This window comes from Hylobates moloch, unplaced genomic scaffold (genome assembly GCF_009828535.3).
Source record: "Hylobates moloch isolate HMO894 unplaced genomic scaffold, HMol_V3 SCAFFOLD_9, whole genome shotgun sequence".
Lineage (NCBI taxonomy): Eukaryota > Metazoa > Chordata > Mammalia > Primates > Hylobatidae > Hylobates > Hylobates moloch.
In genome coordinates this window covers 53,993,607-54,009,184 of record NW_026652284.1, presented here as the reverse complement: position 1 = coordinate 54,009,184, position 15,578 = coordinate 53,993,607, and the positions used below count along the sequence as shown (strand labels likewise).

Genomic DNA, 15,578 nt, shown 5'->3' with positions numbered 1-15,578 from the left:
TTTTTTTACTGTTGAGTTTTGAGAGTTTTGTATATATTTTAGATATGAATCCTTTGTTAGATATGTGGTTTGCAAATCTTTTCTCCCTGTTCATAGTTTGTCTTTTCATCCTCTTAACATAGTTTTTCATAGAACAAAAGTTTTTTATTTTGATGAAGTCAAGTTTATCAATTTTTTTTGTGAGTGTGCTTTGGGTATCAAGTCTAAATCTCCTCACCAAATCTAGATCCCCAAAGGTATTCTCCTAGATTTTCTTTTAAAAGTTTTATGGTTTACATTTAAATGTACATTTTGAATTAGCTTCTTTTTATCAGGTGTCATGTTTAGGTCAAAGGTTTTTGTTTTGGTTTTTTGCCTATGGTTACCCAGTTGTTCAGCACCATTTGTTGGATAGCTCTCCTTCCTCCATTGAATTGCTTTTTCACCTTTGTGTAAAGACAGTTGGCCACACTAGTGTGGGTCTGTTTCTGGGTTCTCTATTATGTTCTGTTGAACTCTGTGTCTCTGCCAACTCCTCACAGTGTTGATTACTGAAGTTACATAATAAGTGTTAAAATAATATAGAGTGGTTTCTTATACTTTATTCTTTTTCAAAATTGAGTTACTCTACTTTCTTTGCCTTTCCATGTAAATTTTAGAATAAATCTTTTCTTGTATTTTTACTTTCACCTTCCATGTATTTATTGCTGGTATGTAGACATACATTTCAATTTTTGTATTTTGATCTTGTGTCTTATTAACTTGCTAATTCACTTATTAGTTCTAGGTAATTAAAAATATATTTCTTTCTACACAGACAATTATTTCATCTTTAAATAGGGATATTTTTATTTCTTTGTTTCTGATCTGCTTGCCTTTCATTTTGATAAGGTTTGGATCTGTGTCCCCACACAAATCTCATATTGTACCAATGTTGGAGGTTGGGTGGCGTGGGAGGTGATTGGATCATGGGGATGGTTTCTCATGAATGGTTTAGCACCATCCCCTTGGTGCTGTTCTCATGATAGTGAGTGACTTATCGTGAGGTCTGGTTGTTTAAAATTGTAGCACCTCCCTCCTTTCTCTCTTCCTCCTGCTTTGGCCATGTAAGATGTGCCTGCTTCCCCTTTGCCTTCCACCATGATTGTACATTTCCTGAGGCCTCCCAGAAGCAGAAGCCTCAATGCTCCCTGTACAGCCTGCAGAACCATAAGCCAATTAAAACTCTTCTTATAATTTACCTGGTCTCAGGTATTTCTTTATAGCAATGTGAGAACAGACTAATACGTGTTTCATTTCTTACCTTATTGCACTGGCTAGATCTTCAAGCACTGTGTTGTGTAAGAGTAGTGGGAGTGGACCTCCTTGCTTCATTCTTCATGTACAAAACATTCAGTCTTTCGCCATTAAGTCTGATTTTAGGTGTAGATTTTTAGTAAATATTTTAAATCCAATTGGACATGTTCTTCCTAGTTTTTTGAGAAATTTTTTTATCATGAATGGGTGTTGAATTTTGTTAAATGTTTTGCTGCATCAATTAACTGATCATATGATTTCTCATTTTTGACCTGTTAATGTGATAGATTACATTGATTGAATTTTAAATATTGAAACAGCCTTGTATGCCTGCAATAAACGATACTTGGTCATGGTCTAAGATTCTTTATGTATGTTGCTAAATTCTACTTGCTAATATTCTATTAAGGCTTTTTGTCTCTATAGTCATAGAAGATATTTGTCTGTAGTTCCCCCCACCATAACCCCTTTGGCATTCTTTTTCTGATTTGTATATCACGATACTATTGTACTCATAAAAAGAATTGGGAGGCATTCTCTCCTCTTCTGTTTTCTGAAAGAGATTGTATAGAGTTGACATTAAATCTTTAAAAGTTTGGCAGAATTCTTCCTGAAAACACCCACAACTGGAGATTTTTTTTTTTTTAGGAGTTTTAAATGTATGAATTCAATTTATTGAATACTTATAGGGCTTTTCAAGTCGTCTTCATGTTGGGTAAGTTGTGATAGCTTGTGCTTTTTGAGGATTTGGCTCATTTTGTCTAATTGTCAAATTTCTGTGTGTAGAATTGTTCTTAGTATTCCCTTATTCTTTTATGTCTACAGGGTCTCTAGTGATAATCCCTGATTCTTTTCTGGTATTGATGATTTGTGTCTTCTTTTTTGTTTGTCAGCGTTGCTGGAAATTTTCAGTTTTATTATTATTTTCAAAGAACCAAGATTTTGTTTAATTGCTTTTATCTATAGTTTTTTTGTTTCCAGTTTTATTGATTTCTGTTCTTAGATTTACTACCTTCTGCTTTCTTTAGATTTACTTTCCTCTTCTTGTTCTTTGTTCTTGAGGTGTGAGCTTAGATTATTTATTTGAAACGTTTCGTCTTTTCTTTCTTTTTTTTCTCAGACCATTCTTCATAACATTTTTTTTTTTTTTTTTTTTAAGAGACAGGATCTTACTCTGTTGCCTAGGCTGGAGTGCAGTGGCATAATCATAGTTCACTGCAGCCCCAAACTCCTGGGCTCAAGTGATCCTCCTGCTTCAGCCTACTGAGTGGCTAGGACTACAGGTGCACACCTGGCTAATTCTGATATGTATTTAGTGTTATGAATTTTTCTCACTTCTGCATCTCACAAATTTTGATATATTGTATTTTATTTTCGTTCAGTTTAAAAATTTCCCTTGATAATTCATTGACCTCTGGATTATTTTAGAAGTATAGTTTCCAAGTGTTTGGAGATTTTTTCCTGTTATCTTTGTTATTGATGTTTAGTCTGATTCCATAATGGTCAGTGAATACACTATGTATAATTTCACTTCTCTTAAATTTGTCAGGTAAGTTTGTAAAACTTACTTTTCAAAATCTATTTCTAATTTTTCATTTTGCCTTCTTAGTTCCTCACTTTCCTGCTTTCTAGGACAAGCCCATACAAACCTTTGGCTTACCAGAGGTGCAGCTGTAGCATTTTATATGAGTGTATGTATTTATGCAAATTATACACTATGCTTTCACTTCAGAATGTGTTCTGAGTTTCCATGTAACTAAGTGTACAACTATTTAATAAATTTACATAGTATTCTGCTGTAGTAATACACCATAATGTGTTGTCATTTTTGTTGTGGAGTTTATATCTAGTCACTATGAAGTAACACACAGTAGCGCGGAAAACAAACATGGGGGCATTTTCAAACACGGCAGTAGTTCCTAGTCTGTGTTCTCATCTCTTTTTAGAGTATAAAAGTACAGGTATATGGGATGTTGATCTTGCTTGATGGGCTCACTGGGCCTCCTGTTTTTAAATTGATATTGTCAGAGGCCATAAGGACCTCTTCCTCCATGATGGCTACCTCTTAGCTCGAAGCTATTATACTATTTGGGCTAACCCTCTGGGTACAGGTACCATTTTGTCTTAGATGGACATTGGGCATTTCAGAGGATATGCAGATTCAGTGTCCCACTTCACCAGCCTCTGCCCCCATAGGAATGTGAACTCCTTGATTGGGACTCAGATGCAAGTGATTTCCTTCCTGTATGTGTGTAATATGTGAGTGGGTGGTAATACTTAACGGAGTACTGTATGGGATTAGGGTCTTTACCATATTTGCTATATTAATTAAAGGCTATAGCTACCTAGTGTGGAGGATGTTTAATTGGAATTTCATGTCTATTCTAAATTTAGTGGGAGAACCTTTTAGGATTCTTGCTTTTGCCAGTGGATAGAGGTTACTGCCATTTACTGAGATGGGAAAGTGGAGAAGAAACAGATTTGGAGTGCAGTTAAGACTTCGGGGATAGACATGTCTGTAAGACATCCAAGAGGAGTTGTCAAATATGTGTTTCATGTAGGAGACTGGACTCAGGAGAGATCTAGATGAGAGAGTTAACTATGGGAGTTGATTGCATATACATCATCCTACAAAGCCCTGCTCTTTCAGACCTCTATTACTTCTCTAACCCACCTGCTGCTCCCTGCTGTTCCAACTTCACTCCAGCCACACCGGCTGCAGTGTCCAAACAAGTCAGGTATACTCCCATTTTAGAGGTATTTATTTTCTGTTCTCTCTCATTTGCCAAGGTCTAATGTAACCTTTTCAGTCTTGCCTTTCATTTCACCCCAACCCACTCCACCCTACCCTACCCTGACATTCCCCAGGCCCCTGCCCTGCTTTTTTCTCTATGCCATCTAGTTTCATCTTTATTAACTTTGTATGACTAAAGCAGATAAAATAAAGAAAAGCAGTGATAAAAGAGGTAAAGCAGGAGAGGGCAGGCAAGAGACTAGATCCTCCAGGGCTATTTTACAAAACTGGTCTTCATTTTCAGAAGAGTGGAAGATGAAAGTTTTTTTTTTTTTTCTTTTTGGATGGAGTCTTGCTCTGTTGCCAGGCTGGAGTGCAGTGGTGCGATCTTGGCTCACTGTGACCTCCGCCTCCCGGGTTCAAGAGATTCTCCTACCTCAGCCTCCTGAGTAGCTGGGATTACAGGCACATGCCACCACGCCCAGCTAATTTTTGTATTTTTAATAAAGATGGGGTTTCACCATGTTGGCCAGGATGGTCTTGATCTCCTGACCTCATGATCCGCCCACCTTGGCCTCATAAAGTGCTGGGATTACAGGCGTGAGCCACTGCACCTGGCAAAGATGAAAGTTTTTGAGTGGAGGAGACCTGACCATGTTTGCATAGAGAAGCAGTAGGAGCAAGGCAAGAGTGGTTATGGGTAGATCAAGTGGGAGATTATTGCAATAAAATAGAAACAAAACCAAAACCGAAACACATTTAGTGAGTGATCCAGGCACTCTTCTAAGTGTTGAAGAAACTAGGATGATTCCATCTCCCACTTAAAGAGTAAGTCTAGAAAGCTAGAGAAATGATGTCTACTTAAAGATAAGTGCTCTAGTAGAGGAAGTTCATAGTGTTTTGGGAGTATAAAAGAGGACATTTGATCCAGAGGTTCCAGGTTTGTAAACCTGAACTTAATAGTTGAACAGCTTTCACAAAATTACCACTTAGAATTAGTCTCACAGAATTCTAAAATTTAGAACCCAAAGGGATGTTTATCTGATTTCGACTAGAGATTAGAAAATTTTCTAAAGTGTGTTTTAAGAAATTTTAGTTTTTTTTGGATGTTAATAAGTGTGGCACACAAAAAGTAGTTAAGTTTGGACAATACCAGATTAAACGAACAGTTTTCTTTACTGCAGAACTTCTAAGAATTTATGATATGCTTAGGTACATTATAAATATTCTAGAAATGTATATAATGTGTAGCATTTCTCAGACTCAGTTGGCCATAGATCCTGTTACATTAATGAATGATCTGTGGATACAGGGCAAACTTTAGGAAATGCTGGCTGACATGATTTGCTCAAGATCTTAACAACTAGTTAAAGAGTAAGCTATAATTAAAATACAATTTTCACAACTTTGTCCTTTGAGTTTTCTAAGACATTTCAGTATTACCATATGAAACAGTGTTAACTATGAAACTACCAGGATTCTTTTTTTTTTTTTTGCAGGGGTAGGAGGACAGGGGTCTCATTCTGTTGCCCAGGCTGGAGTGCAGTGGCACCATCTTGGCTCACTGCAACCACCACTTTCTGGGGTCAAGCCATCCTCCCACCTCAGCCTCCCTAGTAGTTCGTTAATATAGACCAGGTGGTCCAAGGGCCACTATGCCGGGCTAATTTTTGTGTCTTTTGTAGAGACAAGGTTTCACCATGTCACCCAGGCTCCAGGATTCTTTTGGCCACATTTTAATACTATATTACATTTGGAATTAATAAAATTCTGAATTTGGCATAATATAACTAATAACTTTGTATCACTCAGTGGGCAAGTATTATATAGAGTTAGTTTATGTGAAATTTATGACCTAGGAATGTGTAATGAAACAACACTTTTCTGTTTTTTTTTTTATTGCTTCTTTTTTGTGGCTTTGAAATATTAAGAATACTTCATTTTAGCTTTCTTAGCTTTGATTCCGTCATTATTTTGGCAGATTATACTGTTTTAGAACTTACATATGGTAAAAATAATGGCATAGTAAAAATGCAACATTATTGATATTCAATTATTAGAAAGAATGTTTGGAAAGTATTTCTAGTAACTACTTTTCATGTATTTCTAGATGAGGCAGGGGTTGGCAGTCTAGAGCCCACAGCTTTCTTTTTTTGTATGTCCCATGATCTAAGGTTGTATATTTAAAAATCATTGAAAAAAATAAGTAGAAGATTGTTTTTTGATGTGTAGAAATTATATGAAATTCAGATTTCAGTGTCCATAAAAACAAAATTTTATTGGAGCACCACCACCCTCATTTGTTGATGTATTGTCTATGACTGCTTTCTCAATACAGCGGCAGTATTGAGAAGGTGTGTTAGGAACCTTATGGCCTGCAAAGCCTAAAATATTTACTATTTGGCTCTTTTCAGAATGTTTGTGGACGTCTAGTCTGTATTAATGAATAATAGAGTTTATGGGATTATAAGTTTAGGTATATGCAATATAGGGAGCTATGTTTTATATATAACCAATTCTTTAAGTCAGTGTCTTCTAATAAGTTCCACTTATTTGTCCCTGCTGGTTCTAGTCTTTTTTTTTTCTGGTAGAAGTTGTATATTTTATTCTAATTTCATTTCATTTTTTTCTTTTTTGCTATTGATCAGTAAACAGTATATGATGTATATTATTATAGGAAGCACTTGGGTTTGAGAAGTATCTTTGTAAAATAAACAAATTTTGAATAATTTTATATTGTTTCTATACACTTGATTGATGGGGAACACTTTTTATATTTGAAGTTGACTTTGATAGGCTAAGTTCTTTTTAAAAATAATTATTTCATATGATCATATTAGCAACAGAATGTTATTCTTACTGGATTTAGTTGGCCCGAGGAAGTCATAATTTAGTTTGTTCCTAACATAACTGGAGTAAATATTCTTAGACTACTTCACCTCTTTGATTCGAATGCTGTTACCAGTTTATAAAATTTTTATGTATCTATTTGTATTCTATTTGATAGGTCTCTTATTGGTTCTTAAGAGGGTTTGTTAAATTTTCGTTTCCAAATATTGAATAATTTTGCAGTTGAATTTTTTCTTTTGCAAATTTTATGATTTGGGAGAGGTAAAAATAATATCAAACCAGAACAAGGATAATGGAATTATTGATGTCTTGTTCAAACATCTGAAACATGGAATTAAAAGAAGTAGCTTTAAATATGTGGGAGCCTCTACGGTGCTAAACACGTCCTTTTCAGTGTAATTTTTAGTTTCAGTTGTAATATAGAAGTTTATTTTCAACCTGAGTGATCTGAGAAGGTTGTCGAGCATGAGGGTACCAAGTACGGCTCATTAGCACCTTACTATTAGTACTATCTTTTTTTCTTAGGAAGGGTTAGCTAGACTAGAATATGTTGCTAGGCTTCCATGTCTTTCATTTTAGCATCTCATTCATCTCCCAGATCTTTTAGTATAAATTCTCCTTGTTAGCACAAATGAAACTAGGATCATGTCCTCCCTTCAAAGAGCATAGAAACAATTGTATACAATCTCCGTGATTAAGGAATTTCTGGGTATTCACAAATTGTATTCTTTTTCCTTTGTTAGTGTAGGTACAAAGATAAATTGAATAAAATATACTATTAAAGAAAATTGTCAAGTGGATTTAGAAACTCAAAGGAACCAGTGAAATTAATGTATCATAGAAAAAATTTTCACTATTAAATGTTAAATTGTTAAAAACAAGATACTACAATTTAAATAATATCTGTTGAACTTTAACAAGAATTTGTGGGTTTGTTTTTCTTTTTTGTATCAAAATAATGGTTATATTTCATATTAATCTTCAGCAACTAAAATATATTGTGGCATCTTCTTATGGAATCATTTGTTCAACAAGCAATTTTTTATGTTTTCAGAAATAGTTGATATCATTTCATATTAATCAACTATTTCTATCCCAACACTGACTGGTATTGCTTACACCATATTAAAAAACACATTTTTTTAAATCAATTTTTTACTACTTGTACCAACTAAATCTAGTAAGAATATGACTCAGGTCATGTGATATCATTTCATATTAATCTTTAGCAACTAAAATATATTGTGGCATCTTCTTATGGAATCATTTACATGTTCAACAAGCAATTTTTTATGTTTTCAGAAATAGTTGATATCATTCAGTTTGGACAGTAATAACAGAGGTACCTAATGAGTTTTTAAAAACAAGTAAGCATGGGACAGTGACTGAATTTAAGAATGTCTTGGAAAATATTAAGTCTAGAACTTTAGTGGATGGAATTTTATTAGACTGCCAGTGAAATTGCAATTATATTTGAAGTTACTCTGATGGACTCTTTTTTTTTTTTTTTTTAAAAAAAAAAGAATATTTCAGATGACCTGAGTTATATTCTTACTAGATTTAGTTGGTTCTAGTAAAAAATTGATTCAAAAAAATAAGTGTGTTTTAATATGGTGTAAGCAATACCAGTTGCTGTTGGGACAGAAACAGCTATTATTTGAAAAAGGGAGAGGAGTCAGTTTCCTATAGTCATATAGGTTTGTAAAATGCTGGATCAAGGAAAATTTAAATGTTTTCTTATTGTAGAACTTCTCAGAGCCTTTACTTTTTGATTTTTGTGGGTATTTAATTTTTTGTATTTATTTTATACAGTATAAAATATAAAAAATTCAAATATTAATGTAAATATTATGCCACCCCTGCATTCCAGTTACCCAATTTTGCCCCCACCCCTTGCCAGTTTCATGTATTATCTTTTCAGGATATTCTCTGGATATGTATATGTATTTACTTTAAGAAAGTATCATTCTGTAATAGTATTCCAAATCTGTTTTTTTTTCCTTTGAAAAATACCTTAAACAGCATTCCATGTCAGTATGTAAGAAGCTGCATTATTTTTTCTAACTTGATTATGAAAATTTTAGAAACCCTGCAACCATATAGGTCTATTTAACTCCCAGCCCATATATAGTTGTCATTTGTATAACATCTATATAGAGCATAACTTCCACAATGTTATGATTTTTTGCTTTAGTCTATATCTTAAAGAAATTAAGAGAAAAAGTCTTGAATTTATTTGCCCACATATCTATCATTTCCCTTTTTTTGTTTTGTTTTTGTGTTTGTGTTTGTTTTTGTTTTTGTTTTCTCTGAAGATCCAGATTTCTGTCTGGCTTTACTTCTCTTCAGCTTGAACATCCTTTAGTATTTCTTGTAGTGTAGGTCTTCTGGCAATGATTTCTCTGAATTTTCGTTTACTGAAAACATCTTTATTTTGCCTTCAGTTTTGAAGGGTATTTTCATTGAATATAGAATTCAGAGTTGACAGTTTTTTCTTTTTCTTTTCTTTTTTTCTTTTTTTAACTTTCAGCACTTTATGAAGACTTTAAAGATGTTGTTCCACCCTCTCCTGGCCTCAGATTTTTTCTGTTGAGAGGTCATCCATCATTTGAATTGTTGCTCCCCATAAATAATATGTCTTTTTAGCTTTTAGCAGTTAAACTATAACATATCTTGTGTGGTTTTCTTTATATTGATCTAGTTCACTGAGCTTCTTGAATACGTAAATATGCCTTTTACCAAAGGAAATTTTTGGGTCTTAGGTCTTCTAATATTTTTCTGTTCCCCCTTTTTCCTCCTCTCCTTCTGTTAGACCTTTTAATATTGTCTAACAGATCCCTAAGCTTCAGTTCATTTTTTTTAACTTCTTTTTTTCTCTCTAATAGGTAGTATAATTTCTGTTGATTAATCTTGATTCCTTGGTCATCTCCTTTTGGCTATTATGTCTATCCAGTGAATTTTAAATTTGAATATCATATTCTAGAATTTGGCTACTTTTTATAATTACTGTTCTCTGCTGAAATTCTCCATACATTTATTCGTTAAAAGCATATTTTCTTTGATCTCTTTGAACATAGTATAACTTTGCTGCTAGTTCCTTTTTTTTTTTTTTTGGATACAGAGTCTCCTCTGTCACCCAGGCTGGAGTGCAGTGGCACGATCTTGGCTCACTGTAACCTCTGCCTCCCAGGTTCAAGCGATTCTCATGCCTCAGCCTCCTGAGTAGCTGGGATTACAGCTGTGTGCCACCACACTCGGCTAATTCTTTTATTTTTAGTAGAGACAAGATTTTGCCATGTTGGTGAGGCTGGTCTTGAACTCATAGCCTCAAGTGATCCACCCACCCCAGCCTACCAAAGTGCTGGGATTACAGGCATGAGCCACCACACCCGGCCCCTTGCTGCTAATTCTAACATCTCGGTTATTTCAGGGTAGTTTTCTGCTTACAGTTTTTTTTTCTCTTGAGAATGGATCATTTTTTCCTGTTTCGTATGTTGAATAATTTTGGATTGTATTCTGGACATTGTAAAATTATATGTTGTAGAACCTAGATTCTGTTATGTTCCTGTGAAGTGTGTGTGTATGTGTGTGTGTATGTTTTAGATAGGCCCTCACTCTGTCACCCAGGCTGGAGTGCAGTGGTGCAATCTTGGCTCACTGCAACCTCTACCTCCCAGGCTCAGGTGATCCCCCCACCTCCGCCTCCTGAGTAGCTAGGTCTATAGGCACATGCTACCATGCCCAGCTAATTTTTTGTATCTTTATAGATATGGGGTTTTGCTATGTTGCCCAGCCTGGTCTCTAACTCCTGGGTTCAAGCAATCTTCCTGCCTTGGCCTCCCAAAGGTGTTAGGATTACAGGCGTGAGCCACTATGCCTGGCCAAAAAAATTTTTTAGGCAGGCAGGTAGTTGGCTGGGGTCTCAACAAAACTTTTTCCTGCACTGGGTGACAGGCACCTCAAATTCTAATCTCGTAGCTAAATTTCTTTGAACTGGTTCCAGGTGTGTGTGTGTGTGTGTGTGTGTGTGTGTGTGTGTGTGTGTGTGTGGTTCAGGGGTCAGATGGAGATTCGAACAGTTTTATACATAGAATATGAAGCTCCCTCTCTCTCCAGATTATTTATTTATTTATTTAGACAGAGCCCTACTCTGTCGCTCAGGCTGGAGTGCAGTGGCGTGGTCTTGGCTCACTGCAACCTCTGCCTCCTGGGTTCAAGCAATTCTTCTGCCTCAGCCTCCTGAGTAGCTGGGATTACAGTTGCCTACCACCACGCCTGGCTAATTTTTTTATTTTTAGTAGAGATGAGGTTTCACCATATTGGCCAAGCTGGTCTCAAACTCCTGACCTCATGATCCACCCACCTTGGCCTCCAAAAGTGCTGGGATTACAGGCATGAGCCACCGCCCTTGGCCTCAGATTTTTTTTTTTTTTTTGAGACGGGGTCTCCCTCTTTCGCCCAGCCCGGAGTGCAGAGGTGCAATCTCGGCTCACTGCAAGCTCCGCCTCCCGGGTTCACGCCATTCTCCTGCCTCAGCCTCCCGAGTAGCTGGGACTACAGGCGCCCGCCACTGCACCCGGCTAATTTTTTGTATTTTTAGTAGAGACGGGGTTTCACCGTGTTAACCAGGATGGTCTCGATCTCCTGACCTCGTGATCCGCCCACCTCGGCCTCCCAAAGTGCTGGGATTACAGGCGTGAGCCACCGCGCCCGACCAAACTAGTGTTGCGTTGGCCGGGAATCGAACCCGGGTCAACTGCTTGGAAGGCAGCTATGCTCACCACTATACCACCAACGCACCCAGATTTTTATTTCTAATATTTCCTCCTCCATATTCCGGGGACTGTGGAATATGAGCCCTTATCGCTGGGTCTTCAAACCAGTAAGACTATTTTCCAGTGGCATTTTAGCTATTTCACATGGAATAGATGGGCTTGCCTTCAAATTCAAGCTATTAAAAGAAAAAAAGGGAGAGAAATGCATCCTATGCTGTTCTTTTTTTCCAGATGTTAACTCGCCTCCAGTGTCCACCTGTTTCATTGACTTTTTGGTACCTTTAGATGATTGTTTTTTACAGTTTGTTCCGAATTTATTGTTTCCTGCAGGAGAATCAGTTCAGTGAGAGTTTACTTGGCCATACTGGACATAGGGTTACTGCTTTATTTATTTAAGAACGGTTTAGTATCCCACTGTGTGATTTCTCTGTAATTTATTTAACTTCTTAGTCCTGTATTCATGGACATTTAGTTGTTTTGAATCTTCTGATGTTATCAGTGTTGCAGAATATATCTTTATACATACACGTGGTGAGACATTCTTGTGGGTACTTGGAGTACATCAACAGACATTTCTGTCCTCATGAAATTTACATTCTAGTTGGAGGAGATAGAAAATAAAAAATAAATACAAGTACATTGTATAGTAGATTAGAAAGTGAAAAGTGCTTATATAGGAAGAGTAGAGCCCTATTTGAGTAAAGGGATGGGAATCACAATTTGAATTAGAGAGGTCTTACTAAGAGGTGAGATTTGAGCTAAGACTTTAAGAAGGTGAGAGAATGAGCCTTGAGGATGTCTGGGGGAGAAGCAGGAGATCAGCCATTGTAAAGGCCCTAACGTGGAGGCTTATATGGTGAGTTTGAGGAGCAGAAAGGAGACTAGTGTGGCTAGAGAAGAGTAAGTGAAGAGGTGAGTGGTATAAGAAGAAGCCAGAGATGTGACTGGGAGCCAGATTTATGTAAGGCCTTGTAGGCCATTGTAAAGATTCTGGCTACTACTCTGAATGAAATGCAAAACCAATGTAGGTTTTTTTATTTTTTACTTTTTTTGAGATGGTGTCTCACTCTGTCGCCAGGCTGGAGTGCAGTGGCGCGATCTCAGCTTACTATGTCTTCTGCCTCCCGGGTTCAAATGATTCTCCTGCCTCAGCCTCCCAAGGAGCTGGGATTACAGGTGTGCACCACCACACCCAGCTAATTCTTTTATTTTTAGTGGAGACAGGATTTCACCATGTTGGCCAGGATGGTCTCAATCTCTTGACCTCGTGATCTGCCCACACTGGCCAACGCAGGTTTTGAGCAAAAAAAAAAAAAAGAGCCATTTTGCTGATTAAGAGAGCAGTTGGGAGGTTATTACAATAATCTAGAGTAGAGATGAGGCTGTTTTGAATGTTTTGGAGTTTTTTACCAATATAATTAGGTGAAGAATGATACCTCTTTGGCATTTTAATTTGCATTTCTTTAATTATAAATGAGGTCAAACATCTTCTCATATGCATAAAGTATTTATATTTCCTTTTCTGTGGTCTGTAAGTGTATAACATGTGCTATTTTTTGTGTTGATTCAGTAGTCTTTCTTTTTTTTTGAGATGGAGTCTCGCTTTGTCCCTCAGGCTGGAGTTCCGTGGCATGATCTCGGCTCACTGCAACTTCTGCCTCTTGGGATCAAGCAGTTCTGCCTCAGCCTCCTGAGTAGCTGCGATTACAGGCACCCACCACCATGCCTGGCTAATTTTTGTATTTTTAGTAGAGATGGGGTTTCACCATGTTGTCCAGACTGGTCTTGAACTCCTGGCCTCAGGTGATCCAGCTGCCTCGGCCTCCCAAAGTGTTGGGATTACAAGCATGAGCCACCGTGCCCGGCCTCAGTGGTCTTTTTCTTACTGACTTGTCCTCAGTATTTTTTAAAGCTCCTCATGTACTTCCAGTATATAGGCAAAGATGAAACCACTGATCTAGCCCATCCTCATCATGTAGCTGCCTCAAGGTCAGTTCATGCCCAATGTTAAGAGGTACTTGGAGTCTATAGTCACAAAGTGCATTCACTCCCAGCACTTCCCCGTCCGGATCTCACATGCATCCTTTCACTTTGAACTTGGCCTTCTGCTAGCCCTGATTGCTTTACTCCCACATAGCAGAACCTGGCCCTTGCTGGTCTTGTCTCTCCCTTGCAATCATTCACTTTTAAGTTGAGAGGAATATAGTAATGTAGTATTGAGGTTAGGGGGTGCTGTGGAGCCACTCTATCTTCATTTGAAACCTGGCTCCACCTAGGCCAAGCAACTTATCTTCTCTGTTTTTCAGTTTCCTCAACTGTAAAATGGAAATGATAACAATATGTATTTGCCTTATCAGGCTATTGCGAGGATTAGATGAGTTACTGCATGCTCAGTGCCAGCATATAGTAAACCACTCAGTAATTGTTAGCTATAACCTCTCCTTCATTTAACAAATATGTAGTGGACTCCTTTTCAGTGCTAGGTATCACTCTAGATACTGTAGACTAGGGCTGCAGTGAATACGACTCCCTTTTTCCCTGTGTATAAGCAGAAATCGTCCCTTTTGTAGCCTTCCTAGAACACTATTCCTGGAATAGCATGCGTATCATTTACTCTAAACTTTTCCCTTTGTTGAGAACTATGAGGTCTAATACAGGGTTCTCAAGCATTTGCAGGGGAGTCTGGCCTTTCTAAATTTGAGTAGTAACAAGATATACTTATTTTGATTATATTAGAATTACATTTTGATAAAACAAGAGTCAAGTGACAACTAAGATTATAAGTTTAGCTCTTCATCTGTTTGATTTTATCATGAGTTCACCAGCTCTGAAGTGTTCAGTTTCTGGCCAGAATTTCTTATGCATAACTGGGGTGATTTTAGCTTCCTGAGAGATCACCATGGTCGTACTCTTGTCAGTCTTGATCACTCTCCTGCTTTGGAGTTCTCAGTCTTATAAGCTCAGATTGTATTGCAGGTTTCTAAGTCTCATAAGAAGTGTCATCTTCTGCAAATAGGATTATGTGGTCTTATTTGCAAACCTTTTTTTGTTTTCTTGAGTTAATTTTTCAGGATAACAAAGAGAACAATAAGTAAAATTTGCTTAAGATGCATTCTTTCTTTACTCCCATGTGGGTCTCAGATTTTCAGAATTCTCCATGTTGTTTCCTCAGATACTTAAGGAACCTTATATACACTGGGTTTGAATGACTTATTGGTTTGCTTGACATCCTGTCTTTGTAAGAGTATGTGGCAGGCTTTCTCCAAATCAATAAAGGCAGCAAGACTTTTTTTTTTTTAATGTACTGAACTTAATAGTTGTTTACATATTCATTTTAAAATGGAAATAAAACTATCTTATCTTCTGATCTTTTCTAAATCCAAATCAGTTCTTTATGTCGGCTTTCAATAGTCTATATTTCTAATGCAATATAATACAATGTTCTTAATATCATACCTACTATCAGCAAGTATTTTTTGCCCTTGTTCTCTTGCTCGTGTTCGTGCGCTGTCTCTCTCTCCTTTCCTCCCTCTCCTCCCCCCTTCTTGCCTCCCCCTTATCCCTCCTCTCTCTCATTGAGATAAAAATGAGCAACTTCAGCTCTTTGGCTGTTCTCTTTTGCGGGTGGGTAAGATTTAGGATCGTAGGCAGTAATATTTGGACTATATATTTAATCATCTCAGGTATTATTCTCATCATGGCTTACTGCTTTTCTCAGTTTGAGTTTCTTGGGAGCTTATTATTCATTAATTTCCCAGGCTTTTTCTTGGCTTCAGTTACAAGGACCTTGATCAACTTGCTTTATTTATTTCCTTATGATTTGTTGACATTCTCATGTTCTCTGGTCAAGATGCACTTCTTTAAAGATAAATGAGTTACTAGACTCCTGTACTGTAATTGACTGACAGGTCACAGAACAGTCTATTCAGAACAGTCTGTGTAGA

At 36.9% G+C, this 15,578-nt stretch overlaps 1 protein-coding gene and 1 non-coding gene across 14 annotated transcripts in view; one reads left to right on the top strand and one right to left on the bottom strand.

The window, feature by feature from the left end:
• The window catches only part of STAU2 (staufen double-stranded RNA binding protein 2), a 337,228-nt gene that overhangs the window by 110,879 nt on the left and 210,771 nt on the right, over nucleotides 1-15,578 (top strand). The gene's annotated exons all lie outside the window — the stretch shown is intronic.
• Nucleotides 11,586-11,657, bottom strand: TRNAG-UCC (transfer RNA glycine (anticodon UCC)). The gene has a single exon. It is a non-coding gene; the product is annotated as a tRNA-Gly (tRNA).